Below are 12,585 nucleotides of genomic sequence, written 5' to 3'. Positions count from 1 at the left end.
ATCTCGTGATCTGCCCGCCTCGGCCTCCCAAAGGGCTGGGATTACAGGCGTGAGCCACCACGCCTGGCCCTTTTTTTTTTTTTTTTTTTGAAACAGAGTCTCGTTCTGTCACCCAGGCTGGAGTGCAGTGGGGTGAGATCTCAGCTCACTGCAACCTCCATCTCCTGAGTTCAAGAGATTCTCATGCCTCAGCCTCCTGAGTAGCTGGAATTACAGGCACCCACCACCACACCTGGCTAATTTTTGTATTTTTATTAGAGATGGAGTTTTGCCATGTTGGCCAGGCTGGTCTTGAACTCCTGACCTCAAGTGATCCTCCCAAAATGCTAAGATTACAGATGTGAGCCCCCGCTTCTGGCCCTGGCTTTTCTTTTTCTTTCTTTCTTTCTTTCTTTCTTTCTTCTTTCTTTCTTTCTTTCTTTCTTTTTTTTTTAAGAGACAGAGCCTCGCTGTTTCTCAGGCTGGAGTAGAGCCCTGATTTTCGTGTTTGGTTCTCAAGTGTTGTGTTCTCAAAGGCTCTTGGAAACTTCTGCATAGACCTGGACCTTGAAGTGTCCTCCTTCCCCAACCTGTCCCTCTAGGGAGCTTATGATGGTTAATTTTAGGGGTCAACTGAGCTGGATTGAGGGATGCCTAGATGGCTGGTGAAGCGTTGTATCTCGGTGTGTCTGGGAGGACTTGTGAGTCAGTGGCTTGAGAGAGGAAGACCGGTCCTTAGTGTGGACAGAACACCATCCCATCGGCTGGAGGCCCAACTGGAATAAATGGGCAGAAGAAGGGGGATTCACTCTCTCTCTCTGCTGTTCCTCTCTACCTTTCAGAGAGGAGTGCTTTTTCGCCTCCTGCTTTTGTACATTGGACTCCAGGCTCTTCTGCTTTTGAACTCTGGGACTTGCACTAGTGGCCTTTTGGGAGCTCTTGGGCCTGAGCTGGCTTCCCTGAACCTGGCTGGCTTCCCTGGTTCTGAGGCTCTGGAAGTTGGACTGAGCCACGCTCTGATCTCCAGCTTGCAGACCACCTGCCAGAGGACCTCACCTCTGTGCACCTGTGAGCCAGCTCCCCTAATAAACCCCCTTTCTTTTATCCTGCTGGTTCTGTCTTTCTGGAAAACGCTGAAAAATAAAGAGCTCAATCACATTTTTGGGCCAAAAAGGGCAAATCTCTCATTTGGCTGTTATTAGTCATCTGTTGACTGCATTGGTCTTTGGAGCACAAATGCGCTACAGCAGACTTGGCTGGTGGCCAGATTCCTGGGGCCCTTCCCTCAGCTGTCCTGCCTGTCACCCACCAGCAGCAACATCTCATCACCTAGAGGCTAAATCCTGGGAAAGGAAGGCCCCTCTGGTTCTGCTCAGGACTGGAGGTGGGGATTTGACACCTTGGAGAGTTCTCAACCACAGGCTGGAAGGAGTTGGTGTATAAATACCCCAGCTCCCTTCCTCCTAGCTCTGCATGTTTTACATTTTTCCCAAAATTCCCCTGGAGGTTATACTCCAGTTGCCTACCATAGCTACCTCTCCATCCCCATCTTACTCATCCACCACCTTCTGGCATTCCTATGACAAAAACCACAGACTGCACAACTTACAAACAACAGAAATTTATTCTCATTGTTCTGGAGGCTGCGGAGTCCAAGATCAAGGCCCCAGCAGTGTCTGGGGAGGGCTGCTTCCTGGTCCATAGATGGGGCTTCTCACTGCGTCCTCACATGGTGGGAGGGATGAGGGATCTCTCTTGGGCCATTTTTATAAAGGTACTATTGCCTTTCCTGAGGGCTGTGCTCCCATGACCTAATCACCTCCCAAAGGCCCTACCCCCTAAAACCACCGTCACACGTGAACTTGGGAGGGACACACACATTTAGACTATGTTAACTTTTCAGTGTGGGTGCCAATCCCTGTCTGAGTCTGCTTCTGGAGAAATCCCACAGACCCGGAGTGTCCCCAACACCAGGGGGTCCTCACTGTGGGTGGGGTGGGGGAGGGTCACAGGGTGTGGAACTGCCACTGCACAGCTCTTTGGCAGGGTGAGATACCAGGGGCTGGCCAGGCCTGGTTTGTGGGAGAGGAGCCAGCTCCAGGGACATGGGGAGAGGGTGGTGGGGTGGAGAAGGATGGGCCCTGCTTTCTCCAGAACACTCTACTGCCTCCCCTTATCTGAGATCCCTTCAGAGCATTCCAAAGGATGGCCACTTATTCCCCAAGTCCTGAGGTCCTAGGTAAGCAGTCGGCAGCAGGGACCAGGCTCCTTTACCCCTTTCCCCCAATCTGTGTCCTGGCGCCTGCCTCCCCACAAAACACAGCCTGGGCCGCATGCCCCTCAGGGTCAAGTCATACAGTTCAGCCCAGCTTGGGAGAACCACCTGCACCAGACCCTCACCTCCCACCATCACCTTTGACTCTAACTAAGCTCCAGGCCACCACTCTGAACTCTGAGCTTTTGCATATGCTGTTCCTCTCCCTTCCCTTCATGGGTTGTGTGCCATGTGCCCTTTTTTCTCAGGGTAAATGCCTTGTGACCCCAACTCTGCTCTTGCTCCGTAACCCCCCAGTGTGCATTTGTCACACTGTATGGTTCTGGTTAGTGAAGCCCTCAGCCTGTGCGGGGCTGGGTGAGGAGGAATCTGCAGGGGAGGGGCCAGCCAGCCGTAGGCAGCCAGGGCGCTGCATCCCGGAGGCTGTGGTCCCTCCTTCGCAGGTGAGCTCTGAGCACCAGTGAAAGCCCCTCTTTGCCCGCTGTGCTCTGAGCTGATTTCCAAACTTGGAAAAATGGAGACCTTAAGTTAAGAGACCTGAACGCTGGACACATCCGTTGCCAGAAAGAGGCGCTCGGTAGTGAATGAGCTTGGCATAAAGAGTCTCCCTGAAGACAGCCATCTCCAGGGCCTGGGCTCCAGCAGGTCTGGCCTTGGGTGGGAGGCTGTGCAGGCAGAAAACCTGCCTCTCGGTCTCCGAGTGGGCGAATTCGCGCCACCGTGGCTGCACCAGGCTTGCTGGTGATTTGGGAAGAGTTACGTGGCCCCTCTGAACCTGGGTTTCCTTACTTGCCTGGCCTGAGGACCCCAGGCAGAGGAAGCGGGACCCGGCTGGGCCAAGCCAGCTCCTGTCTGGGGGTTGCCGGGCTGGAAACAGCAGGAGCAGAAGGCAGCTTCCGTGGCACAGGAGGCGCGGAAAAGTGGCGCAAGGAGGTGGGGCAAGGAGGTGGGGATGAGAAGATTTTGAAATGCGTGCCTGGTTTCCTCTATAAGAGTCGAGTTGCAGAATCTTATTTTGAGATACAGTCCCCTCCCACCCCTGGGGGACTAGGGGGACCAGGGAGCGTCGCATTCTTCTCTCCTGAGTTCCGGAATCCACCTCCGAGAGCGCGGTCTCCAGGCTTTCAGCAGCCTGGCAGGCGCTCGGCGAGAAGGGTTTCTGGAATTCGAGGGATGCGGCTTTGCTCACCGGGGAGCCAGCCCGGTACCCAGAACTTACGCCCGGGACCCTGCGAGTACAGGGCACCGGTGGGGACACGAATTATCCCCGGCCCAGGAGGCACTGAGACCCTGCGGGAGGCGTGCGCGGCCCCAGGGGAGGGCAGGCAGCCGCCGCTCGTGTCCGCGGGGAGTTGGGAGGCGGTCGGTTTTAAAAGGCGGCCAGGGGAGCTTTGTGCTGAACCGGGAGGGCCAGATTTACTCCCTCGGGCCTTCCGGAGTCGCTGCCCAGGAACGCGCGCCTGCCTCCGCTGCGACCAGACGCGCCTGTGCAGAGAACAGGTGTCCCGGGGCACCGAACGCACTGAGCGCGGATTCTGGGACTATATGCGCGTCCCGGCTCCGGGTAACAGAGCAGCGGAAAGCACCCGCCAGGGAAAGCAGGAAGGGACTGGTCCGCTGCGCGGCGGGGCAGGCGAGCCCGGGCGACGGATGCCAGGAGGGAGGGGACGGCGGGAGGGACAGGGTTTTCGTTTGGCTTCACTTGCTTTTTAGGATGAGGAAGCCTCAGGGGAGGGCCAGCGGCCAGGAGGAGGCCGCCGGGGCGCTGCGGCGACGTAGCCCCACTGTGTGCCTGCCCCTGCAGGGCCCCGGCCTGGCCTCCAGCACCACCTGCACTTGCAGGTGAGCGTGGGGGGCTTGGCGCCCTGGGCGGGCATCCCGGGGTGACAGCACGTGTGCCCAAGGTGGCCTGCATGACTCGTCCTCGAAGCTTCTTCCTCTCGGCCCCCAGGCCTAGAACTTGGGGGTTCACACCCACAGACCATCAGTCAAAGAGCCTGGGCCGCCCCCAAAGGGCCTCCTGGTACCTCATCTGCCAGGACCCCAACCCCCAAGCTTGCAGGGACAGAGGTTCAAACCTCTGCTGGGAGCGAGCACCTGGTGTTTCCAGCAGGGCCCGGCCTAGGCGATGAGCAAAGGCAGTGGGGAGGCGGAGGAGCAGGGCTCTGCTTACCTGCAGAAAACAGGCAGGTCTGACCCAATGCACTTATTCCACAGCACAGGGAAAGGTGGGAGCCCCCAGCCCCCAATAACAGATGGTACAGAAAAGAAGAAGGTAGCCACCCACTTCTGCACATAATAAAAGTGAAATAATTGGCATAAACATTGGAAAAGAAGGATTACAGAGCTTCCCCTTCTTTTTTTATTTTTACATTTTTTTATAGAGATGGGGGTCTCACTATGTTGCCCAGATTGGTCTCAAACTCCTAGGCTCAAGTGATCCTCCTGTATCCACTGCCCAAACTGCTGGGATTATACGCATGAGCCACGGCACCCGGCCAAGCTCTTCTTGATGATGATATGCTTGAATACCTGAACGATCTAAGAGGCTCAAGTAAAAACTGCTGGCCTTAATAAAATAATCTGGTAAATTGGCAAGAGAAGAAGTATGCTCAATGATCAATTTTTCTTTCCATTCCAATAATGAGCTTCTGGCAAGGGCAATGGGAAATCTATTCCATCCAGAAGAGCGACAAAGAAATATAAAAAGCTTAAGAAAATCACTAAGGAAGGCACAGAACATATAGGAAGAAAACATGGAACGATATGAAGCAATATCTGGACAAAAGAGCAATACCAGGTAGAACCCCAGATCTTTTCAGTGACTAAAACTATCTTAAAGTGTATATGGAAGAATAAATGCTGAAGAACAGCCAAGACAAGAACAAAAAAGAAAAGTGTGGCCAGGCGCAGTGGCTCACGCCTGTAATCCTAGCACTCTGGAAGGCTGAGGTGGGCAGATCGCTTGAGTCCAGGAGTTTGAGACTAGTTCTAGCCTAGACAACATGGCGAAACTCTGTCTCTACAAAAAATACAAAAATTAGCCAGGCGCGACGGCACACACCCTTAGTCCCAGCTATCTGGGGGTCTGAGATGGGAGGATTGCTAGAGCCTGGGTGGTTGAGGCTGCAGTTAGCCATGATCGTGCCACTGCACTCCAGCCTGGGTGACAGAGCAAGACCCTGTCAAAAAGAAAGAAAGAGAGAGAGAAGGAAGGGAAGGAGGGAGGAAGGGGAGGAAGGAGGGAAGGAGGAAGGGAGGGAGGAAGGGAGGAAGGAAGGAAGGAAAGAAGGAAGGGAGGGAGGGAGGGAGGAAGGGAGGAAGGAAGGAAGGAAGGAAAGAAGGGAGGGAGGGGAGGAAGGAGGGAGGGAGGAAGGGACGGAGGGATAGAGGGAGGAAGGAAGAAAGGAAGGAAGGAAATAAGGGAAGGAAATAGAAAAATGAGCAAAGGTTATAAATAAGCAATTCATAGAAGAGCAAAATGAAATGGTTAACAAACATCTGAAGAAGTTCTAATTCACTAGCCATCAGGGAAGTGTCAGCTAAAGCACTGCTGACACAGGGATCTACCCCCAGGTGCTGGACATAGAAGACAACCTAGCACCTAGTGCTCCCAGAGGTGTGAGGGCCCAGGGACCCTCATTTGCTGATGGCAGAAATGAAAATCATTACAACAATGACCTTGGGAAGCAGTCTCTCAACTGCAAACACAATTAAGAAGACAAATGGACATTGACCCAGCAATCCCTGATGCATTTTTTTATAGTGGCAAAAGAAAAAAAATCATAAATAAAGAGAATGCTAATATTAGTAAATGGTACCTTCATCATTATTGCACTCAACAAATACATACTAGACCATGTGCCTGACACTGTTTTAAGATCCCAGACTAAGGCAATAAACAAATAAAAAAACTTTAGACCTTATGGAAGATTTATTCAGTAAATGAGACAGAAAGAGACAAATAAATATATTTAAAATATTAGGTAGTGGCAGGTACTAAGATAAAAAATAATCCAGGAAAGAAAAGAAAATTAAGAAAACAACTCCATCTGCATGCGATAGCATCTAAGATAATTAAGTACTTAGGAATAAATCTAACCAAGGAGGTGAAAGACTTAGATGCTGAAAACTACAAAGCATTGCTGAAAACAATTAAAGAGAGAAATAAATGGAAAGATACTTCATATTCATGGATAGGGGGACTAAACATTGCTAAGATGTCACTACTACCCAAAATGATCTACAGATTCACCTCAGTCTCTATAAAAATTCCAACAGCCTGGGCCGGACATGGTGGCTCATGCCTGTAATCCTAGCACTTTGGGAGGCTGAGGCAGGCAGATCACTTGAGGTCAGGAGTTGGAGACCAGCCTGGCCAACATGGCGCAACCCCATCTCTACTAAAAATACAAAAATTAGCTGGGCATGGTGGCAGGTGCCTGTAATTCCAGCTACTCAGGAGGCTGAGGCAGGAGAATTGCTTGAACCCAGGAGGCAGAGGTTACAGTGAGCTGAGATCGTGCCACTGCACTCCAGCCTGGGGAAAAGAGCAAAACTCCATCTCCAAAAAAATAGAAAATAATTCCAACAGCCATTTTTACTTTTTCAGAAATAGAAAAGCTGATCCTCAAATTCATTTGGAATTGCAAGAGACCCCAAATAGTCAAAATTGTTTGTAAAAAAGAAAGATAAAGTTGGAGGACTCACATGTCTTCACTTCAAAACTTACTACAAAGCTACAGTAATTAAAACAATGTGGTATTGGCATAAGGAGTGACATATAATCCAATGGAGTAGACTAGAGAATCTAGAAATAAGCCCTCACATATTTGATTAAATGATTTTTGGCAAAGTTGCCAAGACCATTTAATGGGGGGGGGGAAGATAGTCTGTTCAACAAATGGTGCTAGGAAAACTGGATATCCATATGCAAAAGAATGACGTTGGATCCTAACCTTATACTATATACAAAAATGTACTCAAAAATTGATCAAAAAACCTAAACTTAAGAGCTAAAACTACAAAACTTAGCCAGGCACAGTGGCTCACTCCTGTAATCCCAACACTTTGGGAGGCTGAGGTGGGTGGATCACCTGAGGTCACCTGAGGTCAGGAGTCTGAGACCAGCCTGGCCAACATGGTGAAACCCTGTCTCTACCAAAAATACAAAAATTAGCCAGGTGTGGTGGCACGTGCCTGTAATTCCAGCTACTCAGGAGGCTGAGGCAGGAGAATTGGCTTGACACCAGGAGGCGGAGGTTGCAGTGAGCCAAGATTGCGCCACTGCACTCCACCCTGGGCAACAGAATGAGACCCTGTCTCTAAAAAGATTTTTTTTAAAGAGTAGAATAAGGCCTGGTGCAGTGGCTCATGCCTGTAATCCTAGCACTTTGGGAGGCCGAGGCGGGTGGATCACGAGGTCAGGAGTTTGAGACCAGCCTGACCAACATGGTGAAACCCTGTCTCTACTAAAAATGCAAAAATTAGCTGGGTGTGGTGGCACGTGCCTGTAATCCCAGCTACACGGGAGGCTGAGGCATGAGAATTGCTTGAACCTGGGATGCAGAGGTTGCAGTGAGCCGAGATCACGCCACTACACTCCAGCCTGGGCAACAAAGTGAGACTCCGTCTGGACACATAAACCCTCCCAAGACTGAACCAGGAAGAAGTTGAGTCTCTGAATAGACCAATAACAGGCTCTGAAATTGAGGCAATAATTAATAGTCTACCAACCGAAAAAAGTCCAGGACCAGACAGATTCACAGCCGAATTCTACCAGAGGTACAAAGAGGAGCTGTTACCATTCTTTCTGAAAGTATTCCAATCACTAGAAAAAGAGGGAATCCTCCCTAACTCATTTTATGAGGCCAACATCATCCTGATACCAAAGCCTGGCAGAGACACAACAACAAAAAAGAGAATTTTAGACCAATATCCCTGATGAACATCGATGGGAAAATCTTCAATAAAATACCCGAATCCAGCAGCACATCAAAAAGCTTATCCACCACAATCAAGATGGCTTGATCCCTGGGATGCAAGGCTGGTTCAACATACGCAAATCAATAAATGTAATCCATCAAATAAATAGAACCAATGACAAAAACCACATGATTATCTCAATAGATGCAGAAAAGACCTTCAACAAAATTCAACAGCCCTTCATGCTAAAAACTCTCAATAAACTAGGTATTGATGGAATGTATCTCAAAATAGTAAGAGCCATTTATGACAAACCCACAACCAATATCATACTGAATGGGCAAAAACTGGAAGCATTACCTTTGAAAACCGGTACAAGACGAGGATGCCCTCTCTCACCACTCCTATTCAACATAGTGTTGGAAGTTCTGGCCAGGGCAATCAGGCAAGAGAAAGAAATAAAGCATATTCAATTAGGAAATGAGGAAGTCAAATTGTCCCTGTTTACAGATGACATGATTGTATATTTAGAAAACCTCATCATCTCAGCCCAAAATCTCCTTAAGCTGATAAGTAACTTCAGCAAAGTCTCAGGATACAAAATCAATGTGCAAAAATCACAAGCATTCTTATATGTCATTAACAGACAAACAGAGAGTCAAATCATGAGTGAACTCCCATTCACACTTGCTACAAAGAGAATAAAATACCTAGGAATCCAACTTACAAGGGATGTGAAGGACCTCTTCAAGGAGAACTACAAACCACTGCTCAACGAAATAAAAGAGGACACAAACAAATGGAAGAATATTCCATGCTCATGGATAGGAAGAATCAATATCATGAAAATGGCCATATTGCCCAAAGTAATTTATAGATTCAATGCCATCCCCATCAAGCTACCAGTGACTTTCTTCACAGAATTGGAAAAAACTACTTTAAAGTTCATATGGAACCAAAAAAGAGCCTGCATTGCCAAGACAACCCTAAGCAAAAAGAACAAAGCTGGAGGCATCACGCTACCTGACTTCAAACTATACTACAAGGCTACAGTAACCAAAACAGCATAGTACTGGTACCAAAACAGATATATAGACCAATGGAACAGAACAGAGGCCTCAGAAATAACAACACACACCTACAACCATCTGATCTTTGACAAACCTGACAAAAACCAGAAATGGGGAAAGGATTCCCTATTTAATAAATGGTGCTGGGAAAACTGGCTAGCCATATGTAGAAAGCTGAAACTGGATCCCTTCCTCACACCTTATACAAAAATTAATTCAAGATGGATTAAAGACTTAAATGTTAGACCTAAAACCATAAAAACCCTAGAAAAAAACCTAGGCAGTACCATTCAGAACATAGGCATGGGCATGGACTTCACTACTAAAACACCAAAAGCAATGGCAACAAAAGCCAAAATAGACAAATGGGATCTAATTAAACTAAAGGCTTCTGCATGGCAAAAGAAACTACCATCAGCGTGAACAGGCAACGTACAGAATGGGAGAAAATTTTTGCAATCTACCCATCTGACAAACGGCTAATATCCAGAATCTACAAAGAACTCAAACAAATTTACAAGAAAAAAACAAACAACCCCATCAAAAAGTGGGCAAAGGATATGAACAGACACTTCTCAAAAGAAGACATCTGTGCAGCCAACAGACACATGAAAAAATTCTCATCATCACTGATCATCAGAGAAATGCAAATCAAAACCACAATGAGATACCATCTCATGCCAGTTAGAATGGTAATCATTAAAAAGTCAGGAAACAACAGATGCTGGAGAGGATGTGGAGAAATAGGAACACTTTTACACTGTTAGTGGGAGTGTAAATTAGTTCACCCATTGTAGAAGACAGTGTGGTGATTCCTCAAGGATCTAGAACTAGAATTGCCGTTTGACCCAGTGATCCCATTACTGGGTACACACCCAAAGGATTATAAATCATGCTACTATAAAGACACATGCACACATATGTTTATTGTGGTATTATTCACAATAGCAAAGACTTGGAACCAACCCAAATATCCATCAATGATAGACTGGACTGAGAAAATGTGGCACATATACAACATGGAATACTATGCAGCCATAAAAAAGGATGAGTTCATTTCCTTTATAGGGACACGAATGAAGCTGGAAACCATCATTCTCAGCAAACTATCACGAGGATAGAAAACCAAACACCGCATGTTCTCACTCATAGGTGGGAATTGAACAATGAGATCACTTGAACACAGGGTGAGGAACATCACACACTGGGGCCTGTTGGGGGTTGGGGGGCTGGGGGAGGGATAGCATTAGGAGAAATACCTAACATAAATGACAAGTTGATGGGTGCAGCAAACCAACATGGCACATATATACCTATGTATCAAACCTGCACGTTGTGCACATGTACCCTAGAACTTAAAGTATAATAAAAAAAAATTTAAAAACAATAAAAAGAATTTTTAAAAAGAGTAGAATGGCGCTTCTTGTCCGAGAAAACACCAAATGGCAGATGAAGCCGGTGCAGCGGGGGGCCCGGAGGCCCTGGTGGCCCTGGGATGGGGAACCGCGGTGGCTTCCGCGGAGGTTTCGGCAGTGGCATCCGGGGCCGGGGTCGCGGCCGTGGACGGGGCCGGGGCCGAGGCCGCGGAGCTCGCGGAGGTAAGGCCGAGGATAAGGAGTGGATGCCCATCACCAAGCTGGGACGCTTGGTCAAGGACATGAAGATCAAGTCCCTGGAGGAGATCTGTCTCTTTTCCCTGCCCATTAAGGAATCTGAGATCATTGACTTTTTCCTGGGGGCCTCTCTCAAGGATGAGGTTTTGAAGATTATGCCGGTGCAGAAGCAGACCCGTGCCAGCCAGCGCACCAGGTTCAAGGCGTTCGTTGCTATCGGAGACTACAACGGTCACGTTGGTCTGGGTGTTGAGTGCTCCAAGGAGGTGGCCACCGCCATCCGTGGGGCCATCATCCTGGCCAAGCTCTCCATTGTCCCCGTGCGCAGAGGCTACTTGGGGAACAAGATCGGCAAGCCCCACACCGTCCCTTGCAAGGCGACAGGCCGCTGCGGCTCTGTGCTGGTGCGCCTCATCCCTGCACCCCGGGGCACCTGGCATCGTCTCCGCACTTGTGCCCAAGAAGCTGCTCATGATGGCTGGTATCGATGACTGCTACACCTCAGCCCGGGGCTGCACTGCCACCCTGGGCAACTTCGCCAAGGCTACCTTTGATGCCATCTCTAAGACCTACAGCTACCTGACCCCCGACCTCTGGAAAGAGACTGTATTTACCAAGTCTCCCTATCAGGAATTCACTGACCACCTCGTCAAGACCCACACCAGAGTCTCCATGCAGCGGACTCAGGCTCCAGCTGTGGCTACAACATAGGGTTTTTATACAAGAAAAATAAAGTGAATTAAGCCTGAAAAAAAAAAAAGCGTACAATGGCAACTCATAAAATGAGATATTTGCAAATCCTATATCTGATAGGATATTAATATGCAGCATATTAGAATTGCTGTAACTCAGAAACAAAAACTCCCTAAACAACCCAATTTACAAATAAACAAAGGACTTGAATGGACCTTTCCCCAAAGAAGATAGATAAATGGTCAACAAGCACACACAAAAAAAATGTTCAACATCATCAGTCACTAGGGAGATGCAAAATAAAACCACAATGAGATACCATGTCACACCCATTGGGATGGCTATAATTTTTTCAAAAGAAGCAAAATAACAAATGTTGGTAAGGGTATTAAGAAACTAAAATCCTTGGCGGGGCACAGTGGCTCACGCCTGTAATCCCAGCACTTTGGGAGGTGAGCAGATCACGAGGTCAGGAGATCGAGACCATCCTGGCTAACATGTGAAACCCCGTCTCTACTAAAAAATACAAAAAATTAGCCGGGCATGGTGGCGGGCACCTGTAGTCTCAGCTACACGGGAGGCTGAGGCAGGAGAATGGCATGAACCCGGGAGGTGGAGCTTGCAGTGAGCCGAGATGGCGCCACTGCACTCCGGCCTGGGCTACAGAGCGAGACTCTGTCTCAAAAAACAAAGAAACAAAAAAAGAACTGAAAAGGAGGAATCACACAGATACTTACTCACCAATGTTCATAACAGCATTATTTACAATAGCCAAATGTGGAAACAAGCCAAGTATCCATCAACAGATAAAAGAATAAACAAAATGTGGTCTAAACACATAAATGGAATATGCTTCCGCCATAAGAAGGAATGAAGTTCTGATGCATGCTACAATATGGGAGAATCTGAAAACATTCTACTAAGTGAAATAAGCCAGACATAAAAGTTCCAATATTGTATGATTCCACTTATATGACACATCTGGAAGAGGAAAGTTTATAGAGACAGAAACTAGAATTGAGGTTACCAG

At 48.2% G+C, this 12,585-nt stretch overlaps 1 pseudogene; it reads left to right on the top strand.

The window, feature by feature from the left end:
- The first annotated feature begins 10,691 nt into the window (after positions 1–10,691).
- On the top strand, positions 10,692–11,600 carry LOC129012702 (small ribosomal subunit protein uS5-like; annotated as a pseudogene).
- Positions 11,601–12,585: the final 985 nt, after the last annotated feature.

This window comes from Pongo pygmaeus, chromosome 15 (genome assembly GCF_028885625.2).
Source record: "Pongo pygmaeus isolate AG05252 chromosome 15, NHGRI_mPonPyg2-v2.0_pri, whole genome shotgun sequence".
Classification (NCBI taxonomy): domain Eukaryota; kingdom Metazoa; phylum Chordata; class Mammalia; order Primates; family Hominidae; genus Pongo; species Pongo pygmaeus.
The sequence above is the reverse complement of the archived record's forward strand: the minus strand, read 5'-3'. Positions and strand labels throughout refer to the sequence as shown.